Source organism: Vipera berus (assembly GCF_964194415.1).
Source record: "Vipera berus genome assembly, chromosome: 11".
Classification (NCBI taxonomy): Eukaryota; Metazoa; Chordata; class Lepidosauria; order Squamata; family Viperidae; genus Vipera; species Vipera berus.
The window spans coordinates 18,425,660-18,445,658 of record NC_138214.1 but is presented as its reverse complement, the minus strand read 5'-3'; positions in this window follow the sequence as shown (position 1 = coordinate 18,445,658).

Sequence of the window (19,999 nt, the reverse complement as noted above, 5' to 3'; positions counted from 1 at the left end):
TGGCACCAGTCAAAATAGCTTATAATGGCTTACAGACCGAAATCCAATGCAAAACTATCATCTCGTTCTTCATTGTTCTGTAAGGTGATACTGCTCCTCCTCAACTCAACCCCCAGCCATTTCCTCCATTTAATACATCCCCAAATAGCATTTGTATTTTTAGCAGTTGCATCCCTCTGCTGGCTCATGTTCAGTTCATGATTGACCAAAACTCCCATCCCATCCCATTGTCTAGCCAAATTTCCTCTTTTTATATATGTGCCTTTCCCTGCCCAGACGCAGAACCCAGAAATTCCTCTTTTGACTCTTTTTTCTGTTCATTCCTGCCCACTATTCAGGTCTATCTGGATCTTCATGAATCTCTTCTTCCTCTTATGATATGTTAATTACAGCATATAGATGACAGGAACCATGGAGGTCTTCTAATCCAATCCCCTCTTCAAGTAGAGGCCCTATACCATTCTGGACAAATGGCTGTCCACGCTCTTCTTAAAATCCTCCAGTGATGGCCCATTCACAACTTCCAACGGCAAGCATGTGCACAGATTAATTGTTCTCATTTTCAGGAATTTTTTCCTTAATTCCAGGTTGCTTCCCTCCTTGATTTCTTGTCTGGCCTTCAGGTGCTTTGGAAAATAGGTTGATCCCCCTCTTCTTTGTGGCAGCCTCTCAGATACTGGAACACTGCTATCATGTCACCCCTAGTCCTTCTTTTCACTAGACTAGATAAGCCCAATTCCTGCAACCATTCATCATATGTTTTAGCCTTCATAATGTATTGGGCTTGTTTTGTTACCACATGGTATTGCTGGGAGGCTGTTGAGCAAGGAAGCTAGCTAACGGCTCCCAGCTCCTCAGACAACCCGTCTCCAGCACTGCTATTGGTTGCCCCTAGGGCGGCAATAGGTTGCTTCAAACCTATTGGCTGCTGCTTAGGGGCCAGGGTATAAATTGCTGCATCTGCAGCCCAGTTCTCTAGTTCAGGTCCTGCAAACAATAAACCATGATCTTTGCTGAACTCACTCACCTCGTCTTCATTCCTGCGCAATGAACCCAGTACACAACACTGGTGACGAGGGTGGGATCCTGCTCCTCCGTTGGAGCTGAAAGTCACTAGGGGAGAGGCAGTGCACACCTGGCAGGAAAAGCAATTTCCCCCCCTACAGTCGGCTAGCCAAGCCACGCTAGTGACCACGCGCTCAGAGAACCAGTCCCTGAGCAACAGAGAGGCATGATTCGAAGACACTGAAAGCCAGCCGTGAAGACCAGCACAATGCCCAAGTTCGGAAGGCTGCAAGAATTTAACATCAAGCAACCAGAAGAATGGCCCTCATACCTGTCCCAGGTTGAAAACTTCCTTCGGGCGAACCAGGTCACAGAGGATGGACTGAAGGCTGCCACGTTGCTCTGTGTGTGCAGCCCAGCGACGTTCGATCTAGCCAAGAACCTGTTCGTGCCCACACCGTTGGAATCCATCTCCTACGCTGTATTGAAGAAGAAGCTCAGAGAACACTTCCAACCCAAGATGTCGGTGATTGCATGGTGATATGCCTTCGAATAAAGAATACAGCATCAGGAAGAGACCGCATCTGAGTACATTGTGGCCTTGAGGCAGGCCTCCCACCTGTGCCAATTTTCAGAAGTCAAAGAGCCGCGAGACCGGCTCATCTGTGGCCTCCGCAACCGAGAGCTGCAGCAGAAGCTATTTGCCAGAGAGGTCCTATTGTTTGCGGATGCCCAGAAGGAAGTCATGGTGGATGAAGCCGCTGGAGGAGCTGTCTGAGCTATCCGGCCCACCAAAATGATGCAACGTGAAGAAGCTGTCCATCACGAGGATGCAGAACTCACAGAAGACCCCAAAGAAGATGCTGAAGTAAACAAGTTGTACAGACAACCCAACCAACAGCACCACAGCAGCAACAAGAGACTACTTACAAGGCAGATCCCTTGCCTAGATGTCCAGGTTGTGGCAGCCGCCACCAGCACTTGGACTGCAGGTTCCAGACAGCCACGTTCCAGGCCTGCGGAAAAACCGTCCACATCGCATCCGTCTGCAGAGGTCGCCAGAGGGACTGGCCAGTGAATCGCCAGTTGGGAAATCCAACCAGGAGAGGTACCAGGGCCCCGGGGCCGTACAGTGTGGGGTTTTGCTCAAGCCACAGGAGCATCTGCCCCATTAAGCCCAAGTATAGACTTCAGGTGGAGCTGCAAGGGGTCCCCTGTAAGATGGAGCTGGACACAGGCTCCGCCATTTCCATTGTTTCTCTGGACACATTTAATTTTGTGTGCAGTTGCATAAAGAGATGGGCCAAGCTGAGGCCCTCTGACATAATTTTAACAGATTTTCAGAATGCCAAAGTCGCAGTCAAGGGTGAAGCCACCTTGGCTGTTAAATTTAAAAGGTTTTCAGGGCACCTGGATGTTGTCATACTAGGGGGCCAGAGAGTGAGCCTAATTGGACTTGATTGGTTTGATGCACTAGGCATCCAAGTAACCAGAATCAACTGGACACAAGTCGCGAGTCTAGCGACAGTTTGCGAGGAATTCGCAGAGGTATTTGATTCAGCCCTAGGAACTTACACAGGCCCACCAATAGCATTCAAACTAGACCCAAACGTAGTTCCCGTCAGGATTAAGCCTCGCAGTGTCCCATTTGCCCTCAAGCACAAAATAGACACAGAACTAGACAAGCTTGTTGATCTGGGCATTTTGCAACCAGTAGATGGTGGGGAGTGGGAAACTCCTATTGTAACACCACTTAAAGCCAACGGGGAAGTCAGAATATGCACAGACTATAAATGCACAATTAAGCAGGCCCTTAAACAGCACACATACCCAGTCCCAGTAGTGAGTCACATCCTGGCATCTTTGCAGGGTGGCACCACTTTTGCGAATTTAGATTTGGTGCAGGCCTATCAGCAACTACCTGTTGATGAGGCCACGGCCGCAGGACAGACAATAGTAACCCACAGGGGGGCATTCAAAGTTAAGCGCCTGCAATTTGGGGTCAGTGTAGCCCCAGGCATTTTTCAGGGAATCATGGAACACACACTCAATGGCATTCTGGGGGTCTGCCCCTATTTTGATGATGTGCTTATTACTGGAGAATCCACAGAAGTGCTAGCAAGGAGGCTCAAAGCCATCCTGCAAAGGCTGCATGAAGCAGGCCTTAAACTGAAAAAGAGCAAGTGCAGTATTGGGGTCCCTTCAACCGAATTTTTGGGATTTCGCATTGATGCTGATGGCATCCACCCCACTGAGTCCAAGGTGAAAGCCATTCAGATGGCACCCTAAAACAAAAGGAGAGCTGCAAGCATTCTTGGGCCTCCTCAACTTCTACCACACGTTCCTTCCTAACAAGGCCGCAGTGGCAGAGCCACTTCACAGGCTCTTAGATAAAAACCTTCTTGGAAATTGACTAGCATTCATGAAAAAAGTTTTCAGGACCTGAAGGCACTTCTGTCAGTCAGTTCCACTATCACCCATTTCAAGCAGTCTAATCCAGTTTGCTTAGCGTGTGATGCATCCCCATACGGGGTGGGTGCAGTCTTGAGTCACTTAGAGAAAGATGGAACTCAAGTTCCCATTGCTTTTTATTCAAGGACACTGTCCTCTGCTGAGCGTAATTACACTCAAATTGGCAAAGAGGCATTGGCCATTGTAGCTGGAGTTAAAAAAAATCCACGACTACTTATATGGCAGGGACTTCATGGTCTTCACAGACCACAAACCACTATTGGGGTTATTCACTACAGACAAACAGACACCCCACATGTTATCCCCCAGTATGCTGAGATGGTCTATTTTTTTATCGGCTTATACATTTAAGCTGATTCACAAACCCGGCAAAGAAATGGGCCATGCAGATGGCCTGAGCAGGCTTCTACTGCCACAAATTGAACCAGATCTGGCCCCAGCAGCCCGTGTTTTGTCCATTCTGGACTTGCCAGTTTCCCCTCCACAAGGAGACGTGAGCTATCAACTCACAAGGGTTGTATCCTATTGGGGAACAGAGTCATAGTTCCCATCTCACTAAGAGACAAGGTTTTACAATCCTTACATGAAGGCCATCCGGGTATTGTTCGTATGAAAACTTTAGCTAGAAACTACTTATGGTGGCCAGGATTAGATAAGGCCATTGAGGCCCAGGTGCATGGCTGTTATACATGCCAGAAATCAAGGCCTGAAATGCTGCACGCTCCAGTTCACAGGTGGAAGGAGACTCACACTCTCTGGTCTAGAATTCACATAGACTTCGCTGGGGCCTTTCAGGGACAGCTCTTCCTTATAGTGTTCAACAGCCACTCTAAATGGCTAGAAGTAATACCAGTTGCAAACATGACTACTGCTAGGACCATCCAGGTGCTTAGGAAACTCTTTGCCATGCACAGGCAGCTGGACATCGTAGTGTACGACAACGGAGCCCAATTTACTGCGGTAGAATTTCAGGCATTCCTGAGAGCGAACCTCATCAGGCATGTAACGTCGGCCCCATTTCACCCTTCTACTAATGGTCAAGCTGAACGCATGGTTTGCACCACTAAAGAGTCACTGAAGCGTATAGTGACTGGGGACTGACACCACAGACTGGCAGATTTTTTGCTGGGCCAACATTCCATGCTACAGGAAAAAGCCCAGCAGAGCTGCGCTGGGGGAGGCGACTGATCACGAAACTGGACAGGTTGCACCCAGACCAGGTGGCAGCAGAAGCCTCTCACCCAAAACCCCTGAGGCGGCTGCAAGTGGGCAACGGGGTGTGGGCCAGGAACTATGGGCATGGGAACTTGTGGGTGCCAGGAAAAATCACTAAAACGTCAGGCCCTCTCTCCTACGAAGTGGGCCTAGAGGGCAGGCGAGTTGTCAGGCACCACATCGATCAGCTTAGGAAGCATTTCCCAGAACGGCCACAAAGCAAGGACTTCGTCATAAGTCCTTACCAAGGACCGCAAACTGGCAGCCAGGCCGATCCAGACATAGACTCTGAAGGCTTAAACAGCCAAAGCAACGGGGAGTTGGCCGTAGAGGAGGGGAGCCTGGGAGTGCAAAATGGGTCCCCTGATGGAGAAAGCCAACCTGAGTCATACAGCCGCTGTGATAACTCTGCTGAACAAACTGACTCTGGGGTGGGCCAACCTGAAAAGGCCAGCCAGAGATCACCAAGCCATCCTGAATCGCTTGAACTGAGAGACACTGGTCTACCTGTGGAATGCCTGGGTCTCCCAGGCATTCCACAAGGGCTCGCAAACCTCGTGCTTATCTACAAGATTATGTCCTGAAATAATAAAGCTATAATGTTGTATGTACCTTTTTTTACTGCCTGCTGACCTACAAGATTGTCCTGAATAATGGAGCTATGATGTTTGTAAGTACCTTATTGAGCTGCTAAGAGGAAACCTGTTTTCACACATTGTAACCCATTGTAATTGTATTGCTGTAATTACTTTCTGTTGTTGCTATAATGTTGTTCGTTCTAGGGGAGAGAGGTGTAATGTATTGGGCTTGTTTTGTTAACACCACATGGTATTGCTGGGAGGCTGTTGAGCAAGGAAGCCAGCTCCTCAGACAACCCGTCTCCAGCACTGCTATTGGTTGCTCCTAGGGCAGCAATAGGTTGCTTCAAACCTAGAGGCCAGGATATAAATTGCTGCATCTGCAGCCCTGTTCTCTAGTTCAGGTCCTGCAAGCAATAAACCATGATCTTTGCTGAAATCCCTCACCTCATCTTCATTCTTGCGCAACGAACCCAGTACACAACACTAGAGTAATTGCTCCACCTCAGAATATCTAATCTTTTGGAGAGGAGGGACAAAATCTATCTAACTATCCACACATTGTCTGTACACAACATGGTGTTGCTTTCAAAGCATCAGCCTGAGAAGTGCAAGGCAGTTTCATCTGGTTTTGTGCACCCATGTGGAGCCCTTTGCAGCAGAATGACTAGCCCTCTTCCAAGCCCCCGCTCTGCCAAGTTGTGTCTCTGGAGCTACAAGGCAGCAACCAAGCAGCAAAGTCCTTGAGAACTTCTGGGCCAAGGCTGCCTTGGACCAGCTGAGCTCTAAGAAAGAGTAACAAAGGGCTTTTTCAGTGGGAAACAGAAAAGATAAACATGAATTTCAGCTGCTTCATCTAAAAGTTATTTCCCCGAAGTGGTGTGTAGATGGGGCAGGCTGCTTGTTTGTCTTGGTGTCTTGAATGTTTTGCTTTTTTCCCCCCTGGGTGTGGAGGAGGGCTGTTTGGCCTCTGTGAATGGGCTTCTCTGAAGATTGCCAGATACGTTCCTGGGGAAAAGAGAAATAGAAAATAGGAAAGCCCAAGAATTGTAGCCATTTTGTGAGAGAACCCACAGCATATTGGAAACATATTGCTCACCATTCTAAAAAGGTTGGGAGGCTTGGACTTGTTAACACATGAAGTGTACAGGTATTTCAGGGAAAAAGAAAGCAAACTTTGCACAAATTTATTTTAATATCTTCTCAAAACTATTTTGAGAAAAGTACCTACAAATTATAAGAATTTTATTTTTGTTTAAAAAAGAAAAATTATCAATGAAAAGTTGCATTCAAGATTTTTTTCCCTTATAGTTCTAAAGCAGCATCTGCAGGTGTGCACTTCCCACTCAGCTGGCCTTGCAGATTTTTTATCTCTTTTCATGTTTCTAAACAGAGCTTCACTTGAGAAGCCTCTTTAATTGGGGATAAAAACAAGAAATGCGTCTTCCCACTAGAAGAAAGCAAAAACACCACACAGCATCTGTCCATTTCACATAACTGTGCTTGGCTGTGTAGTCACTTTATGTTGCTTTCCATCTTTCCAGCTAGGGGGCAAGGAAAATTTGGCTTCTGAATGCTATCTTTCGCCAGTTTTGTTACAGGAACAAATTAGTTCTTGAGGGTTATTTTTTTCCTTTCCTTTCATCTTCCTATATCCTTTATTTACCAAACATATTTTCCACCATAATTTTTTAAAGAAAAGAAAAAAAAGGTTTCTTTCTAAAATAGGTAATACTAATAGGTAATAAAATGGTAAAAAATAATGCAATAAAATAGGTAAAAGTGGTAATATAATAGACAATGTTTGCATAGGAAAAATGCTTGTAGGTGTCATTCAATTTTGTAAATTTCGCAAGGTATTTAGAAAAGGAATGATAAGATGCAGACTTCATGGGCAAGTCTTTAATATGATGATTATCTAAGGTTATGCTCCAACACTGCTTCAGAAGAAGAAGCTGGTGAAACCTATGGCCAAGTTTAAATTGAAATTGGCAGAATATGCAGACAAGATATATTTGTAGGAGATGAACAGGCTGAGCCCGAAGGAGGGGTCAAACGGGTCATCAGTCATGAGTCCCTTCCCACCTACAAGAGATCTAAGTACAGCCCACTTTGAATTCCTTTCTATTCTGCTAATTTCCCTTGACTGTTAGTAGTTCAGATTCTTGTAAAGAGCTCAGGCTTACAATAAATCTTTGTACCCACTTGAACTATCTGGATCTCCTGATTTTCCTGGTGTTTGACAATATTGTTTTTAGTTGAAGAATGGAAGACTGAAAGTTGAAAATATAACAAAAAATGCAATTGGATTATAAGGTCTAAGAAACCAAACAAAGTATTGAAACAACCAAAACAATGCCTGTCTACAGAGACATTATCAAATGACATAGAGGTCAAATTGACTATATTATTGGTACAATGAGATGAAGAAGCTCAGTTACAATATCAAAGGAAGCATTAGGGGCTGCCTGAGAAAGAGACAAATTGCTTGAGTGCAACTTCCACATTAAGCTAAAGTGGAGGGGAAAAAGCCAACCAGTTCCTACATTGTGATTTTAAGCATATTCCTAGCATTTTGAAGAAATTGTTTTGAACTGCTGAACCTCATTGATTGGGAACCAGAAGAATTGTGGAGTGAAAATAGATGGCCAAAGATCAAGAATACAGAAGGAAACAAACTAGGTGTCAGGGGGAAATGCATGGAAAGAGAAGAGAAGAGAAGAGAAGAGAAGAGAAGAGAAGAGAAGAGAAGAGAAGAGAAGAGAAGAGAAGAGAAGAGAAGGGAAGGGAAGGGAAGGGAAGGGAAGGGAAGGGAAGGGAAGGGAAGGGAAGGGAAGGGAAGGGAAGGGAAGAAAAGAAAAGAAAAGGAAAGGAAAAGAAAAAGAAAAAGAAAAGAAAAGAAAAGAAAAGAAAAGAAAAGAAGAAAAGAAAAGAAGAAAAGAAAAGAAAAGAAAAGAAAAGAAAAGGAAAGGAAAGGAAAGGAAAGGAAAGGAAAGAAGAAAAGGAAAGAAAAGAAGAAAAGGAAAGAAAAGGAAAAGAAAAAGAAAAGAAAAGAAGAAAAGAAAAGAAAAGAAAAGAAAAAAGAAAGAAAAAAAGAAAAGGAAAGAAAAGGAAAAGAAAAGAAAAGAAAAGAAAAGAAAAGAAAAGAAAAGAAAAGAAAAGAAGAAAAGAAAAGAAGAAAAGAAAAGAAGAAAAGAAAAGAAAAGGAAAGGAAAGGAAAGGAAAGGAAAGAAGAAAAGGAAAGAAAAGAAGAAAAGGAAAGAAAAGGAAAAGAAAAAGAAAAGAAAAGAAGAAAAGAAAAGAAAAGAAAAGAAAAAAGAAAGAAAAAAAGAAAAGGAAAGAAAAGGAAAAGAAAAGAAAAGAAAAGAAAAGAAAAGAAAAGAAAAGAAAAGAAAAGAAAAGAAAAGAAAAGAAAAGAAAAGAAGAAAAGAAAAGAAGAAAAGAAAAGAAGAAAAGAAAAGAAAAGGAAAGGAAAGGAAAGGAAAGGAAAGAAGAAAAGGAAAGAAAAGAAGAAAAGGAAAGAAAAGGAAAAGAAAAAGAAAAGAAAAGAAGAAAAGAAAAGAAAAGAAAAGAAAAAAGAAAGAAAAAAAGAAAAGGAAAGAAAAGGAAAAGAAAAGAAAAGAAAAGAAAAGAAAAGAAAAGAAAAGAAAAGAAAAGAAAAGAAAAGAAAAGAAAAGAAAAGAAAAGAAAAGAAAAGAAAAAAAATAAGGTCTCAGGAAGAAACTTAAGAAAGAATTTCAAAGATACAAGAAGTGCTACAATAACATCTATAAAGACATTGAAGATGGAAACAAACATGGAAATAAACAAGGAAAATCTTACAGACCTTTTCTGAACTTAGAAGGAGGCTCTGATCTTGAACTGATATGCTGAAGGACACCAATGGACAGGCAGTAACCCAAGGAGGATGTCAAGGAAAGGTGATCTTTCAAGGAAGATGAAAGGAGTCTACTGAAGTTCCTTACAGTAGAGATTTTTTTTAAAAATCCCATTTACCGGTATATCCCGCCCTTCTCCGAAGACTCAGGGCAGCTTACAATCTAAGAAGCACAAGTCAATGTGCTTAGCAATAGCCTTCATTCTATGTATATGCCTGCTTATTAGGGCTTTCACACACACCCCAAGCGGCATTATTACAAAGTCAGCTTAATTGCCCCCAACATTCTGGGTCCTCATTTTACCTACCTGGGAAGGATGGAAGGCTGAGTCAACCTTGAGCCTGGTGGGATGCGAACCTGCACTAATTGCAGGCAGCTGGTGTTACTTAAGGAGGCATTAGCCCACTGCTCCACCAAGGCTTATCAATATCCAAGATACTTTAGAAGATGTTCCCTACTTACAGGGACGCTGTGGCTCAGTGGGTTAGGACGTTGAGCTTGTCGATCAGATGGTCGGCAGTTTGGTGGGTCGAATCCCGAGTGCCGCGTAACAGAGTGAGCGCCTGTTACTCATCCCAGCTTCTGCCAACCTAGCAGTTCGAAAGCACATAAAAATGCAAGTAGAAAAATTGGGACCACCACAGTGGGAAGGTAACAGCGTTCTGTGCGCCTTTGGCGTCTAGTCATGCCGGCCACATGACCACGGAGACATCCTTGGACAGACGCTGGCTCTTCGGCTTTGAAATGGAGATGAGCACCGGCTCCTAGAGTCAGAAACGACTAGCACGCATGTGCGGGGGAACCTTTACCTTTACCTTTACCCTACTTACAAGAACCTCTACTACGATTGAGGTGAGGGCACTGATTGCCCTCAGTAGTAATGGTTGAAAACAGGTCTGAAAACCTCTCCCATTTGTGAACAAAGAGCACCCCAGAACAACCATGTTTTTGCTGCTATAGACACCCACCAACCCCTGCACTGGTAACATCAGCGGTGGTGCCACAGTGGTTAGAATGCAGTATTGCAGGCTAATTCTGACGACTGCCAGGAGTTCGATTCTGACCAGCTCAAGGTTGACTCAGCCTTCCATCCTTCTGAGGTTGGTAAAATGAGGGCCCAGATTGCTGGGGGCAAAATGCTGACTCTGTAAACTGCTCAGACGAAGTTGTAAAGCACTGTGAAGCGGTATATAAGTCTAAGTGCTAATGCTATCAGCATTTTGGCAGAGCAGCTGCAAATGCCTCCAGGTAGCCAGTTTTTTTCTCCCTTCACTCCAAACAGCTTCTAGAATCTCTTCCCAAAATTGTTATTTCCTGGTGAAACATGTACACAAAGTAAATCTGAAACTAGATGTGCTTCAGGGTGCCAACCGACCTCCACCTGTCATGCTGGACTGCCACACACCTGGAGAGGAGTATGCCAAAGAGAGCCTGAGGAATTTTACTGCAAGGGTGGCATGGCTCATGCCACAGATTCCTTCTGCTGCCTAGCAACTCTGCAGCAACAAAGCTCCCCATAGTGCAATAAAAAATGGGTTTGTGTTGCCCCTATTCCTGCACTAATCTTTCTCTTTCTCTAGTAGCACACGGCCACTTGCACTGGGCAGATGCCTTTCAAACAAGCTGTAAGAATATGGCTAAACAAAATTACTGATCACCAGGGAGAGAGAACAAAGTCTTCCCAGCCAAATTTGTTATGCAACATTTTCCTTTGTTTGCCAGAGGCTCACTGACAAAAGAAAGAAAGAAAGAAAGAAAGAAAGAAAGAAAGAAAGAAAGAAAGGAAAAAGGAAAAAGGAAAAAGGAAGGAAGGAAGGAAGGAAGGAAGGAAGGAAGGAAGGAAGGAAGGAAGGAAGGAAGGAAGGAAGGAAGGAAGGAAGGAAGGAAAGAGGAAGACATTGTGTGTGTGCTCTACATATATTCTTGCCAGCTCATAAGAAGAGCCTCAGCAAAACTAAGGACTTTGCAGGGAATCTGTCAAGGAAAATAATCCACGGATACTGTGGGGGACATGGGGGGGACACATCTCACTTGGTTAGTGTATCGTATAAGTATGAAAGCCCAGATGGTTAGGGATGGGAAGTCATGTTTAACCCCAAACTGGCCCAAGGTTGAATTTTAAAAAGAGACTGGATAGCTGTTTGTCTGGAATAGAGTCTCCTGCTTGAGCAGCGAGCTGGACTAGAAGACCTCCAAGGTCCCTTCCAACCCTACTCTTCTATGTTCTATCCTTTGGTCAGCCATGTTGTGAAAATATGAAAGAGCAACTAAGCTAGGGTTAGCCCTCTCTTCCAGTGCCTGTTCTCAGATGAAAGCCATGAAAGCCAGAGTGGTCCCACAAATTGGGGGTCCCCCAGGTGCTCCGTCTTCCTCGCTGCCATAAGGGTATAGAGTGGGATGAAAGAGGGGGGGATGTTCTCCCCAAAGCAATCTGTCACAGCTCTGACCTTGATCAGGTCACTGTGAACCTTCATGTTTCTGCCATAACATTTTTTTGTTTTAATGACAACCAGCCAGATTCTCCGAAGACCAAGAGGGCTGCTCTGGGTTAAGCAGGTCAGGGCTGCGTTGTGCCAATCAAGGCCGGCTGCAGGGATCCAGTGCAGAGAGGTCTCTATCCAGGGATGGCTCTGGTGCACAGACTCTCAACCTGCAATGACCTCGTGACCTCACGGGGCAGAGATAAAGCAGATTTATTCTGGGTCCCTCTTTGTCTGCTGCTCTGCCTGTTGCTTTCAAAGGGATTGCAAATGGCGGATCTCTTCCTCCTCCTCTTCTTGCTTGGCACAGACAAAGTCTCTGCTCCTTGAGAAAACTGAAGAAGGAATGTTCAAAGTTGCCTGTTATATAGCAACAGCACTTAGACTTATATACTGCTTCACACAGTCTGCTCTAAGCAGTTTATAGAGCCAGCATATGGCCCCAACAATCCGGGTCCTGATTTTACCAACCTCAGAAGGATGGAAGGCTGAATCAACCTTTGAGCTGGTCAGGATCAAACTGCTGGCAGTGAGCAGAGTCAGCTTGCCATACTACATTCTAACCACTGGGAGGGAGGGAAGGAAGGAAGGACAATAGCAATAGACTTAGACTTATATACCGCTTCACAGTGCTTTACAGCCTCCTCTAAGTGGTTTACAGAGTCATCTTATGGCCACCAACAATCCAGGTCCTCATTTTACAACCTCAGAAGGACGGAAGGCTGAGTCCATCTTGAGCCAGTCAGGATCAAACTCCTGGCAGTCGGCAGAATTAGCCTGCAATACTGCATTCTGATGACTGTGCCACCATGGCTCTACCTATGTAGATGTAGTCCTTGACTTATGTCTGTAATAGAGCCTATCCATTATGGATGCATGTCACGACAAATGTTAAGCGAGACTGTCTCACTTAATGACCCCCATCCCTGTGATTATCCAGGTGATTATGTGGTTATGTGGAGCACTGAATGCCTCAGGCCTAAGGGAGGCATGGGGAGCTAAGTGCCTCCCCAGCAAACATATACCCTGCCCTGACCCTCCCAAGGTTTTCCCACCCAGAGGCACCCCGTGCTCCACTTCCCACCCCTCAAGGTCCCTACAGGCCTTGGCCCTGCTTTCTCTTGGCTGGTCTTAGAAGATGGAGACAGATCAGCACTTCCACTTTGGAAGGATCCAGGAATTATTGGAATATCTACAGAAGTATGTTTGCAAGACATAATAGATAAAGAAAGAAACTCCAGGAAGACTAGAACTATACTATATTGAGTAGGCTATAAAAACAGAATCTCACAAGTCTTCCCTCCCTCTTATACACCCAGGAGAGGATGGTGGGGGCTAGTCAGGGTAATACTTTGTAAGCCTCTCTGGACTTGACCCCTAACAGCTTCTGCATTCTTCCTCCAAAATCATCTCCTGGGCTCTGCTCAGTAGCAGAAGAAGAACCTCTAAAAGTTCTAAACCAACCATACCGCCAAAGTGGGGGACTGTGCAGTGGCCAACACAATCCCAAAGACAGCAGGCTTAACTGAGCATGCAAACTACCTTCCCTGGGAGACCCCCAGCAGTTGGGATGCAGCAGCAGAGAGCAGAGCAGGAAGGCTGTGTCTCTGAGCTGCCCCTGTGAGCGCTGGGCGTCTGCAGTCTCTCGGGGTGAGATGCACAAGGGCCCTTTGGTTTTGCTCCCGGGAAAGTGCATTCTGGTGAGAGCAGCCATTCTCATCCAGTAAGTGAGACTAAGAGGCCAATCCCAGTTCAGGATGGATCAGTTGGCCCTCCCAAACCATTTGCTCCTAATTTGAGAGGCCTTTTCGGCTAGCAAGGCATTATTTGCAGAGCATTCCTTTGGTCCCGGGTCATTCCTGGCTCCTTGGCATAACAAAGCTTCCCCCTATTTTTCCCTACAGGCCCATAACTCACTGCTTATTCATATTTTGCTAGTTCAGGATGTTTAGACTAACAACTGAATTGTTGTTCTTCTCTATAGCAAGCAGAAACTCTTTCCCCCAACTGTGGGCTTGCTCTGCCCTCAGTGACTTCGTAGCGTGCATCATTGGTTTGCATATTGTCAAGAAAGAGCATTTTCTGGCCTCACCACATCCTGCTATTTCCTCCGTAAAGCAGCCACCCTGCTGTCCGGAACAAGGACCACTGTGTCCAGAATATTTGCAGCAAACATTTTCCGATTCACCAGAAGGAACAAAGCTTCTCAGTGCCCCATGGCTGGGACTCATGGAGAGAGGCTCTCTCCAGGTCTTCTCACTTAGAACATCGCACTGGCCATCAAAAGGAGGATGCTTTTGCCCAAAGAAATAAACATGAGTCAGTAAATCTTGTGCTGAGGAGATGTTGAATGACTGCAGACCAGACAACCGGTCCAAATCCTGCAGCTGTTTCTGAGCAGAAAATTCAGGACCAGATTCCTGAGCTGAAATGGGAAAGGAGAAGCGTCCAGGTCACAGGTGGTCCCAAAGGTGCTTTTTAAAAAGGCAACTGAACTTGGTTTTTCTTGAAGATGTTTCGCTTCTCATCCAAGAAGCTTCTTCAGTTCTGAACTGAAGAGGTTTCTTGGATGAGAAGTGAAATGTCTTCAGGAAAAACGAAGTTCAGCTGCCTTTTGAAAAAGCACCTTTGGTACCAGAAAGGACAGGGAGAGGGAGAGGAATTGTTCCTATGGTTTTCAGAACTTGTCAGTTGATGGCCTGTGGCAAGTTTTCCTGGCTTGAAGGGCAGGAGAAATGCTACATTTAGCTCAATAGGACATCTCTGAGCAAGCGAGACTCTAGCAGCGTTTTGACCTACTCAGAATGGGGTGGGTCCAGTGACCACAGAGGCTTGTTGAGGAAGAAAGATAATGCAGATTTCGTGCTTAAGTCAAGAGAATGGTGGAAAAATCTCAGACCTCCCACAGGGCAGAAGCTTCCTCCTTGGACTTTGTGGCTATTTCCAGTATCAGTTGTGTACATATGGAGTTGCACAATTCAGTGTCTGAATAATTGACCTCAAAGCTGGATCTCTTAAATGCCGAAAGTAATCGTGTATGTGTGTGTGGGGGGGAGGGGAGCTGTGAAGCCGTGCTGAAGCATCTGTCAGCTGAAACTCCAGAAAGGCAGCAGCTTCCTCAGATGCCTCATCAAGGAAAAGGGGTTAAGACTCCCACCCCCACCATCTCTCTTGTGTCCCTCGGGGATGGCCTTTGGCAGAAGGGCCCTGAGGATGCCAAGAAGTAAATCTCAGGGGAGCCAAAGTACTATTTCAGTCATGGGCCAGACTAGAAGAACATGGCAGAACAGAGGTAAAATAGGGCAAAACCCAGAATTTGGTCCCATTATAAGAGATCTCTGATCAGTTAGGACAGACATGTCAAACACAAGGCCCGGGGGCCGGATCCGGCCCGTGAAGTGGTTTCATGCGGCTCGCGAAGCCATCCTGGAAACAGTGAGGGAACGGCCCCCTCTGCCTTGGCCCTGGCCCAGAGACCCTCCTTCTGCCAGAGACCCTCAGATCTGTCCCACTCCTGCCCAGGCCCCCATAGGCACCCTTGATGCAAACGATGTAGAGCTGGCCACGCCCACCCAGTAGGCCATACACAGTCTAGCCACGCCCACCCAGTAGGCCACGCCCACCATGGCCACACCCACTCGGCCCCCTGAGGGTAACCGCAATGCTGATGCGGCCCGCAATGAAATTGAGTTTGACACCCCTGAGTTAGGAGGTAACTCAGGTAAAACCCAGCAGAGCTGAAAGGAAGAAACAAGCAAGAGGGCCCTTCGCACCCAGCTCCCTGTGGCGGAAAAATCACCTTTCATTGCAGGAGGTACATTTCAACACAAAACACCTTATTCTGCTGATTCATCTCTTCCCTCTCAAGGCACAGGGTGCAAAGTATGTTTTGCATACAGGCATTCAGTGGTGGGATTCAAACAGGTGAACTACCAGTTCTCTGTGTGGATGCTGCTTCTGAAAGTCCATTCTGGGCCTGGGCAACAAAAAATGAGCTACCAGTTCTGCCGAAGGGGTGCGAACCGGCTGAATCCCACCACTGCAGGTATTCCTCCACTTACAACAGTTCACTCAGTGACCGTTCAAAATTACAACAGCACTGGAAAAAAGTGACTTTTGACCATTTTTCACCCAACCGTGGTGGCATCCTCGTGGTCCTATGATCAAAATCCTGACATTTGGCAGCTGGTTCATGTTTATGACCGTTGCCATGTCCTGGGATCATGTGATCCATTTGTGACCTCCTGACAAGCAAAGTCAACGGGGAAGCCAGATTCACTTAACAACCATGTTACTAACTTAACTACAGTGATTCACTAAACAACCATGGCAAGAAAGGTCGTAAAATGGGGCAAAACTCACAACAAATGTCTCACTTAATAACAGAAACTCTCGGCTCAATTGTGGTGGTAAGTCGAGGACTGTCTGTATGTTTAACATTGATCAGGAGTACGTTTTCCCCAGTGTCACAAACCACCAGCACATCCTTTTGTTAAAAAAAATCTCTCTCAAATTATAACAACGGAAATTTCATTCCCTTTATTCACGTTGTCGCCTATTGATCTATTTGTATATTGCAGGGGTAGGCAACCTTGGCTCTTTTATGACTGGTGGACTTCAACTCCCAGAATTCCTGAGCCAGCATGGCTCAGCTTGGAAACCTCTCCCTTTTCCCTCAGCGTGACTGGCTCAGGAATTCTGGGAGTTGAAGTCCACCAGTCATAAAAGAGCCAAGGTTGCCTACCCCTGGCATATTGTAACCGAAACCCTCAGCTAATCTGATCATGCAATCTTTAGCTTGTTCTTCTACTCTTTCAAATCCCAACTAAAGTTCATATGTTTTTGCAATCACATTTTCATCTTTTACACACAATTCGTTTTAACACTCCATCTTATGGAATCGGAGCCCATTACCTTTTTATCTATATTACGTCTTTCTCTTAATTGTGGATATGAAAAGCATTACAAACTAAAGAAGTCAGCTGTTCTTCTGACTCCGTTTTGAAACCAGTAGGGCACAATCTGGATTTATATGTGTTCCATATCATTTATATGGCACTTGTCACATAATGGTTTTTGTAATCTACATTAACTTTATTGTACCGTAAAAGCATGCCAGCCAAACCTCACATTATGTTCTGACATTACTTCTCAGCATTTCTTTTTCTTTCTTTCTTTCTTTCTTTCTTTCTTTCTTTCTTTCTTTCTTTCTTTCTTTCTTTCTTTCTTTCTTTCTTTCTTTCTTTCTTTCTTTCTTTTTTTCTTTCTTCCTTTCTTTCTTTCTTTCTTTCTTTCTTTCTTTCTTTCTTTCTTTCTTTCTTTCCTTCCTTCCTTCCTTCCTTCCTTCCTTCCTTCCTTCCTTCCCTCCTTTCTTTCTTTCTTTCTTTCTTTCTACATTTTACTTTCAAATAGCTCAAATAACAAACAGACAGGGGCAAAAGGTGATTGGAAAAGAGCAGACCACTATATGTCTTTGTATCTTCACAAACCTTCCTTTTCTCTGGAAGCTTTTGGATGGTGCCAAACAACCAACAGAATTTTTTTTAAAAAGACATGTGGCTTCATTTTTATGAAATTCAATGATCTGGAAGGAATTAAAGCAAAGAAAAAGAAATTATCTCTACGTGAATGAGATGGCAGCCATAGATCCCTGCCATGCTCTCTCAATGTGCCGTGATGGGCAGAGACTTGAAGTGCCTGGGAGGGAAATGGAAGAGAAGGTGGTGAACTCAATCAAAAGTCCTCTTCAACACTGTGGTCTCTTCATCAACACTCACTTGGATTGTCCTTCTTGAAGCCATAATTTCCATTACTGTGAAATAAACTCTGGCCCAAGGAAGAATGTTTGCTTTGCAAATAATGTTGATATTTCAAAATATCTATAAGTAACCCAATTAGACTTTTTCCCACTAGTACTCAGGTTTGTTTGTTTACTAGCATCAGAAGCCTCACAATTAAAATAAGGCACATTATATGACATAAAATTTAAAAAATAAAATATAAGATTAATCTTATTTAATTAAAATTCAACAGAACTTGCCCAGAAAGTAGCAACATTAATTATGGTCTGTTGCGCTGCCATGAGGTCCTCAAGTGTACCCTGATCTAGACACAAAGGGTGGGTAATACATATGTGTTGGGTAATGTAAGTGTTAATTTCAAAATCAGATGAACCAATTTTAAAGGGAATCTATTTCTTTTGGCTCTGCTTTTTTTTTTTTAATCCCATTTATATCCCGCCCTTCTTCGAAGACTCAGGACGGCTTACAATCTAAGAAGCACAAATCAATGTGCTTAGCTGTAGCCTTCATTCTATGTATATGCCTGCTTATTAGGGCTTTCGGGGGGCCCCAAGCGGCATTATTACAGAGCCAGCTTATTGCCCCCAACAATCTGGGTCCTCATTTTACCTACCTCGGAAGGATGGAAGGCTGAGTCAACCTTGAGCCTGGTGGGATGCGAACCTGCACTAATTGCAGGCAGCTGGTGTTACTTAAGGAGGCATTGAAGCTACCACTTCTAGATAGATAGATAGATAGATAGATAGATAGATAGATAGATAGATAGATAGATAGATAGATAGATAGATTTGTGTTTGTGTATTTGTGTGTGTTTAAAAAGCCCTGCAACCCACAACTGCTGTTATTGTTCCAAAAATCAAGTGGGGAGGGGGGCTTTCCTTCTACAAGGTCATACCCTCAAAAGTTGGTGGGGGGGGGAGGGAAGGCTGGCCTGTCAGCTAGAGTAATAGAGCCTGACCCGCCGTCCGGAGGCCAGTTGGGCGCATTGTTTTAAGAGCATAAATATCTCTCCCTTGGCTGGAGGAACAAAGCGCTCTGGGCAGCCAGGGAGCACAGTTCAAAAAGGAGAGCACATTCCAAAGGGCCTGTCAATAGTGATTTCTGGTTTCCTTATTTAGATGCCAAGAAAAACAGATAAGTCATATTTGAAAGTCAGGAAAATGTAAAAAAGGGCCAGTCAGGACAGAAGTCAGATTCCTGTTAGACACAATGGCTGAGTTCGCATGAGACAAATCCCCATGAGTGGTGCAGGATGGCCAGTCACCCCATCAAATGAGCCTCTTCCTGTGTCCTCCCAGTCACTTCAAAGGGAATTAGAGTAGGATAGAGCTGGAAGGGACCTTGGAGGTCTTTTTTTATTGAAAAGTTTTACAATTTTTAAATACAATGAACTCCCTCCTCCCCCTCCCCTCTCCCCAACTCTCCCCTCCCCTCCCCTCCCCCCTCCCCAACTTCCCAGAGCTGAATACAGGGTATAATAATACAAACATAAACTAAAATATGCTAACAACAAAAATAAAACATTAAGTCCTATCGGACTTTAACTCTCCATAGTCATAATATTAATGAAGTAACAAATAACGAATCATACATCATAAAAATCCACTACTTATTCAAATGCTAAATGAAACTTTTTAGTCCCATATTTATTCTGAATATATTCAATCCATCTTCTCCATTCCACAATATATCACTATTGTTCAATCTGTATACCTACCTTACTCTGTACACCGCCCCGAGTCCCTCGGGAGAAGGGCGGTTTATAAAAACAAACAAACAAACAAACAAACAAACAAACAAACAAACAAACAAACAAACAAACAAACAAATAAATAAATAAATAAATAAATCTCTGTTGCGATTGATCTTTCAAATATGCCAAAATCTTTGCCATTTCCGCCAAGTTGGAAACTTTCAAAGTCCACTCTTCTATAGTTGGCAATTCCTCCTTCTTCCAATATTGCACTACTAAAAGTTTTGCCGCCGTAATTAGATGCAACATCAACTTAGTGTCTATAACAGTAGTATCTGTAATAATACCCAATAAAAACAATTGCAGAGAAAACTTTATCCTTTTCTTAAATATCTTTTGCATATTCCACCAAATTTTAATCCAAAAGGCTTTAACCTTTTTACAAGTCCACCATATATGAAAATATGTTGCATCCTCACAACCACACCTCCAACATTTGGGCTGGCAGTTCGGATACATACTTGCTAATTTTTTAGGGTCTAAGTGCCACCTATAAAACATTTTATAAAAATTCTCTCTTAAGTTTTGGGCCTGTGTAAATTTTACATTTCTAACCCAAATCTTTTCCCAAGTATCCATTGTTATAACTTCTTGAAAATTCTGGGCTCACTTTATCATACAATCTTTAACAAGTTCCGTTTCTGAATCAATTTCTATCAATGCATTATATATCCTTTTTATATGTGCTTGACCTTGATCTCTAATTTGTTTTACCAAATTTTCATCAGTCATCGAAAAGCCAGCTTTCTGGTCCTCTTTCCACCTTGCCTGTAATTGCCCATATTGGAACCAAGTTTGTACAATCTTTTCTTCTTTT